Source organism: Monodelphis domestica, chromosome 1, assembly GCF_027887165.1.
Source record: "Monodelphis domestica isolate mMonDom1 chromosome 1, mMonDom1.pri, whole genome shotgun sequence".
NCBI classification, from domain to species: Eukaryota; Metazoa; Chordata; class Mammalia; order Didelphimorphia; family Didelphidae; genus Monodelphis; species Monodelphis domestica.
Window position 1 is genome coordinate 376,014,307 of NC_077227.1, and position 7,610 is coordinate 376,021,916.

Below are 7,610 nucleotides of genomic sequence, written 5' to 3' on the forward strand. Positions count from 1 at the left end.
GGGTGTGAGGTGTTGATCTATTCCTAGTCTCTCCCACACTGTCTTCCAATTTTCTCAGCAGTTTTTATCGAATAGTGGATTTTTGTCCCAGAAGCTGGGATCTTTGGGTTTATCGTATACTGTCTTGCTGAGGTCGTTTTCCCCCAGTCTATTCCACTGATCTTCCTTTCTGTTTCTTAGCCAGTACCAAATTGTTTTGATGACTGCTGCTTTGTAATATAGTTTGAGGTCTGGGACTGCAAGGCCCCCATCATATGTGTTTTTTTTCATTATTTCCCTGGATATCCTTGATCTTTTGTTCTTCCAAATGAACTTTGTTATGGTTTTTTCTAAATCAGTGAAGAAGTATTTTGGTAGTTCAATGGGTATGGCACTAAATAGATAAATAAGTTTGGGTAGGATGGTCATTTTTATTATATTGGCTCGTCCTATCCATGAGCAGTTAATGTTTTTCCAATTGTTCAAGTCTAGTTTTAGTTGTGTGGCGAGTGTTTTGTAGTTGTGTTCATATAGTTCCTGTGTTTGTCTTGGGAGATAGATTCCTAGGTATTTTATTTTGTCTAAGGTGATTTTGAATGGGATTTCTCTTTCTAGTTCTTGCTGCTGAGCTGTGTTGGAGATATATAGAAAAGCTGATGACTTATGTGGGTTTATTTTGTATCCTGCAACTTTGCTAAAGTTGTTGATTATTTCAATTAGCTTTTTGGTTGAATCTCTAGGATTCTTTAAGTAGACCATCATGTCATCCGCAAAGAGTGATAACTTGGTCTCCTCCTTGCCTATTCTGATGCCTTCAATTTCTTTATCTTCTCTAATTGCTACTGCTAGTGTTTCTAGTACAATGTCAAATAGTAGAGGTGATAATGGGCATCCTTGTTTCACTCCTGATCTTATTGGGAATGCATCTAGTTTATCCCCATTGCAGATGATATTAGCTGTTGGTTTTAGATATATACTGTTTATTATTTTTAGGAATGACCCTTCTATTCCTATGCTTTCTAGTGTTTTTAATAGGAATGGGTGTTGTATTTTATCAAAGGCTTTTTCTGCATCTATTGAGATAATCATGTGGTTCTTGCTAGTTTGCTTGTTGATGTGGTCAATTATGTGGATGGTTTTCCTAATGTTGAACCAGCCCTGCATCCCTGGTATGAATCCTACTTGATCATGGTGAATGATCCTTCTGATCACTTGCTGGAGTCTTTTTGCTAGTATCCTATTTAAAATTTTTGCATCTATATTCATTAGGGAGATTGGTCTATAGTTTTCTTTCTCTGTTTTTGACCTGCCTGGTTTTGGAATCAGTACCATGTTTGTGTCGTAAAAGGAGTTTGGTAGAACTCCCTCTTTGCTTATTATGTCAAATAGTTTGTATAGTATTGGGGTTAATTGTTCTCTGAATGTTTGATAGAATTCACAGGTGAATCCATCAGGCCCTGGGGATTTTTTCTTAGGAAGTTCTTTGATAGCTTGATGGATTTCAATTTCTGATATGGGATTATTTAAGAATTCTATTTCCTCTTCTGTTAGTCTAGGCAGTTTGTATTTTTGTATATATTCATCCATTTCTCCTAAATTGGTGTATATAAAAAGTAACTCTTGAGCTGAATCTTAAAGGGAAAGAAGGTTTCTAAGAGGTAAAGGTGAGGAGGGTAAGGATCCCAGGTATAGGAGAGTGGGAGTGGGGTGAGCAAGAGATAGCCTATGTGACTTCATGGATATGGGAAAATATGTATAGAGAGCAGTATGTTCATCTATATATATGTGTTCATCTATATATATATAGATGGACATATGAAATCGGTCTTGAAAAGTTGATTGGAACCAGATGTTAAAAGGCTTTAAATTCCAAATATAGTTTACATTTTATCCCAGAGACAAAAGGAAGCCCCAGAAGTTTCTTAAACATGGTAATGACATGGTTAGATTCACGTTTTAGGAGTAAGCAATTTGGCAACTGTGTGGAAGATGGATTAAAATATGAATATAAAGGAAAACCTATTAGGAGACTATTCCAATAGAGCAAAAAGGAGTAGGTGAGAGAGAAATAGAATGGCAGCTATATGCTTGGGCAAAAGGAAATGAATATGAGATGTTTGGCAGCAGAATCAGTGACACTTGGCAATTGATTGCATATTTTGAGACAATGAAGGCTGATTGGAAAGACAATACTGTGTATACTCCAAACATTTCCACAGGCTACCCTATAATATTTTTTAGGACATTAGAGGTTGCCAAATTTGCTTAAATTCTTGGATTGTTAATGTAGTTATTAATAATTTTTTAAAAAATTTCTTTGAAAAGTTTCAAAATTCCTCATATCCTTTGTCTCAGAGATTCTACTACTGTGTTTACACCCCCCAAGTAGGTAATTGCCTGCAAGAAAAGACCTATCTGTGCAAAAATGTTCATAACAGTGCTGTTTGCAATATCAACTAAAGACAAACTGTAGGCCCTGCAATTGGAGAATGGCGGAACAAATTGTAGCATATGAACATAATGGAATATTATTGTACCATAAATGACAAAAGATATGGAGAATTTGAAGAAATATGGGAAGATTTGTACAAAATAATAAAGTGGAGAGAACAAAACAACAACAAAACAATATAAATGAAAACAACTTTAAATGACAATAGAACTCAGATAAAATTCAATGGACATCAGTGCTTTTCACAGTTATAAGTAGGAGATGAATTCTTAACAAGAAAATACAGACAATTATAAAAGATAAATTTGATAACTTTGATAATATGAAATTAAAAAACTTTTATCTCCACCTCCTCCAAAAAAATGAATGCATATAGGATAAAAGGAAAAGCAGTCAAATGTGTGTGTATGTGTGTGTGGGGATTGTATCAAATTGCTCAGATATGTCAACATAGACAACTAAGATAATTATAAGACCAAAAGTCTTTCCCTAATAGATAAGTGCTCAAAAAATGTGAACAAACAATTCCCAAAAGAAGAATGCAAACTATTAACAATCATATGAAATGATATTCCAATCACTAAAAATAAGAGAAATGCACATCAAAACAACCCTAAGAGTTTGCTTCATATCTAGCAATTGACAAAGATGACAAAAATGGGAATAATCAATGTTGAAAGGGTTGTGGAAAGACAAGTATATTAATGCATTATTAGTAGAGTTGTGAATAAACAATCATTTTGGAAACCAATTTCTAACTGCAAAGAAAGTAGGTAAAATATCCATTCCCTTTGACCCAGAGATTCCAGTGCTAAGTTCATGTTCCAAAGAGATCATTAAGAAAAAGAAAGGGCCCATATAATACAAAATTTTTATAGTAACACTCTTTACAGGAACAAAAGCACTGAAAAAATATCAATTAAAGAATGAATGACTAAGTAAACATGGTACCTTAATGTAATATAATATCACTGTGTTGTAAGAGTCAATGAACATGATGAATAGAGAAAAACATGGAAATCCTTATATGAACTAATCAAAGTAAATAGAGACAGGAAAAAATATACAATTACATAATTATAAATAGAAATAACAATCACCACAAAATAATTAAAAATGAATGTTGCAATATCACAAAGAATAAGCATAGACTTAAAGAAATTACTCTCCCAATCTCTCATTCCTTTGTGGAGGAAAGGCATTCATGGGTGTGAGATAGTGTGTGTGTGTATATGTGTATACATATATATATATATAATTAGTTAGATTTTTTCATTTTATTAATTGGTTTTACTGATTTCATCACTCATTTTCTTAAAAACCAATTATAAGAGGTGATTTAGGAGGGGAGGAGAGAAGGTAAAGGGAGAAATTTAAAAGATATAAAAACCAAACAAACCAATAAACTTAATTTTTTAAAAACTGGTACTACCTTATTAAAGTTCTCTTTTCTTTATAACAAATGGTAAATTGCAAATACTAACAGCATTAATTACCCTCATGCTCTTTTGTTTAAAAATTTGAGACAATTATGCTTTGGGGGTTTGTTGGAGTGTGTATGATTTATCAAAACAAAATGAATTAATGAAAGCATAATTGTTTTTGTAAAAACAAATAAAAGTACTTAAAGATAAGATGTCCAAATACACAAATAAATAACTGGCTCTGAGAAGCTGCAAATGGCTATGTATATTTTATAATTTTCTTTCCAAAAAAAGATGTGCTCCTCCTCCAGTCCAACTTAAACACAAAAAATAAAGACTTTAATGGTTGCTTCAAACACTGATATATCTGGATTTTCCTCATCCTTCTTTACTACTCTGCATCATTTAACACTATTGGTTGCCCTTTCCTCTTACATACTATCTTTCCTCTGAATTTTGGTGACATTGTTTTCTCTTGTTTTTTCTCCTATGCCCTTTGCTGAATGTCTTCAGCCTCCGGATGCCAAACAATCATCCATACCACATGCTCTGAGGGTGTAATCCAAAGTATTTTCTAGAGCTCTCTTCTCTTCTCTCCTCTCTCTACACAGTCTTTCTTTTATTCAGTGACCTCATACATCTTCATGGGTTTAATTGTCATCTCTATGCAGATGATGCCCAGAGCTATAGATCTAACCAGGATCACTTTCTTGAAATCCAGTCCTGACTCACCAATTGCCAAATGACCATTTCAACCTACCCAGATGTCCCATTGACATTTCAAACAAAACAAATCCAAAAATTCAATTAATTCATTCTCCTTTAGTCAAAATCCATAGCATTCCACCATCCTTCTTTTCCCACAGGTTCACAACCTCGGACATATTTCTGTCTCTTCATTCTCCTTTATCACATGCCTAATAATTTGTAAAATATCATTGATTCTATCTTCACAACATTTCTCACACTAGTGCCCCTCTCTCCACTCTTAAAGCCTTTACTCTATTTCAGGTACACATCATCTTTTACTTGGACTAATGCTTCTAATCAGTTTCACTTCCTCAAATCTTTTTCCTCTCCAAACCATCCTCTATATAGCTGCCCAAGTGCTATCCTAAAGCACAGGACAAACCATACCACTCTACTGCTCAATGAACTCCCCATTATCTCTATTATCCAATACAAACTCCTCTGTTTGCTTTTTACAGCCCTCCATAATGTCTTCCACCTTCCAGCCATTACTTCACTTCACACACCTCATGGTACAACGAAATGGTATATCCTGTTCATCATACATGACATCTCATCTCTCATCTATGTGTCTTTGCACATATCTCTCCCCTTTTCCCCCGGTCTGGAATGCATTTATTCCTCACTTCTACTTTTAGAATTCATTGTTTCTTTCAGAACTTAGCTCTAAGGCGTCGTCGCTGGGGGTTGGGGGAGGGGGGGAGCGGGAAGGAGGAGAAAGCAGGGAAAGCTGAGCGCGCCTGCATTAGGCGGCCACCGCCAGGGAAAGGAGTGCGGCTCCCACTCTGCTGTTATACAGCGAGGACAGGGCATGTGCCTCTCCGGCCGCGGCGGCTCTTCTCGCGCCAGGTCTCGCCCGCCACCATGTCGGATACCATGGAGCGGGAGTTTGAGGAGGTGGGTGCTGAGAACCGGTGGCGGCCCATGTACTTGGAAATTCGAAGTCAGCCCCATGACTTCCCTCATAAAGAGGCGAAATCTCTAGAATATAGAACTCGAAACAGATACAGAGATGTCAGCCCATGGTCCACTTCCTAATACTTGTTGTCATTTTTGGCTAATGGTATGGCAGCAAAAGTCCGAAGCAGTTGTCATGCTAAATCGATTTGTGGAGAAAGATTCAGTAAAATGAGCACAATATTGGCCAACCAAAGAAGACCAAGTGATGGTGTTTGAAGAGATAGGATTCTGTGTGAGGCTAGTGTCAGAAGATGTCAAATCATATTATACAGCTCATCTACTAAAATTAGAAAATCTTCATAGTGGTGAGATCAGGTTAATATCTCATTTCCATTATACTACATGGCCAGATTTTGGAGTCCCTCAATCACCAGCTTCATTCCTCAACTTCTTCTTCTTTTTTTAATGACCAAATAAAACATAGAGAACTTTATTAAATGTAAAATAGATAACTTTGATTACATAAAATTAAGAAGGTTTTATACAAATAAGTTCAGAAGGGAAACAAAAAAAAAACTGGGAAATATGTCTCTGATAAAGGCATTTCTTTTTTTAATGTTTCCAGAATTATTTGTTTAATTTAATTAATTTGTTTAGTGCTTCCAAAATTATTTTTTAAACATTATTTTATTTGGTCATTTCCAAACATTATTCATTGGAAACATAAATCATTTTATTTTCCTGCCCCCCCACCCCCAACCACCTCTCCCATAGCCGGCCTCAGTCATATCTCCTCCACCCCTGTAGTCAAGCAGTTGCTTTTCTTAGGTGTTTTTACTCTCACAGTTTATCCTCTGCTTGTGGATAGTGTTTTTCTCCTAGATCCCTGCAGATTGTTCAGGGACATTGCATTGTCTCTAATGGAGAAGTTCATTACGTTCAATTGTACCACAGTGTATCAGTCTCTGTGTATAATGATTTCCTGGTTTGCTCCTTTCACTCTGTATCACTTCCTGGAGGTTGTTCCAGACTCCATGGAATTCCTCCACTTTATTATTCCTTTTAGCACAATAGTATTCCATCACCAACATATACCACAATTTGTTCAGCCATTCCCCAATTGAAGGGTATCCCCTCATTTTCCAATTTTTGACCACCACAAAGAGTGCAGCTATGAATATTCTTGTACAAGTTTTTCATTCCTCAACTTCTTATTTAAAGTTCGAGAATCTGGTTCCCTGAGTGCTGAATATGGACCTGCAATAATTCATTGTAGTGCAGGCATTGGCCGGTCTGGCACATTTTCATTGATTGATACTTATCTTGTCCTGATGGAAAAAAGAGATGATCCTTTTTCTGTTTTAAGCAAGTATTAGTGAATGAGAAAATTTCGAATGGGACTTATTCAGACTCCAGACAAACTAAGATTTTCATACATGGCTGTAATAGAAGGAGCAAATTTTATAATGGGAGATCAAATATACAGAAGCAGTGGAAAGAACTGTCTAATGAAGACGAGGCACCTAACTATGAACATCCACCACTTCATCCAACTAAAATAATTAGTGGAAAGTGTAATGGGAATAGGGTAGAGTTAGAAGGTGGCGAAAAAGATGACAAAATAAACCTTACAGAACTCTCCACCAAGATGCAAGATACAGTGACAGAGAGCACTGAAAGTGCTGTTCGGAAGCAGACAGAAAAGCTAATAGGGCTCAAAAGGTGCAGCAGATGAAACCGAGGTTGAGACTGAACGAAAAAGAAAAAGGTGGTCATATTGGAAACCTATTCTCACTAAGATCGGGTTTGGTACAATCATTTTGGTTGGCACTTTTGCTTGCTGGACAATGTATTTTCAGCAGCAATCCTTATAAATAAAGCCTTAATTTGCACAGCAAGCTTCTGCACTAGTAGTTGATTCAGTTGCTGCAGCAGTTACCTAGGGCTTTGTCTCTTAGCAGCAACTCCCTACCTGTACCTGAAAATGGCGTAATAGAATAGACACCAACCAGATAAGTGATGGAAATCAGTTACAAATCAGCATCTCAGGACTTTGACCTGCATGTTCTTCTGAAAACCAAATTGTAAACTGCTATATAAAATAA

The 7,610-nt window shown here is 36.1% G+C and overlaps 1 pseudogene; it reads left to right on the forward strand.

Moving 5' to 3' along the window:
• Positions 1 to 5,361: 5,361 nt before the first annotated feature.
• Positions 5,362 to 7,379, forward strand: LOC100619164 (tyrosine-protein phosphatase non-receptor type 2-like; annotated as a pseudogene).
• Positions 7,380 to 7,610: the final 231 nt, after the last annotated feature.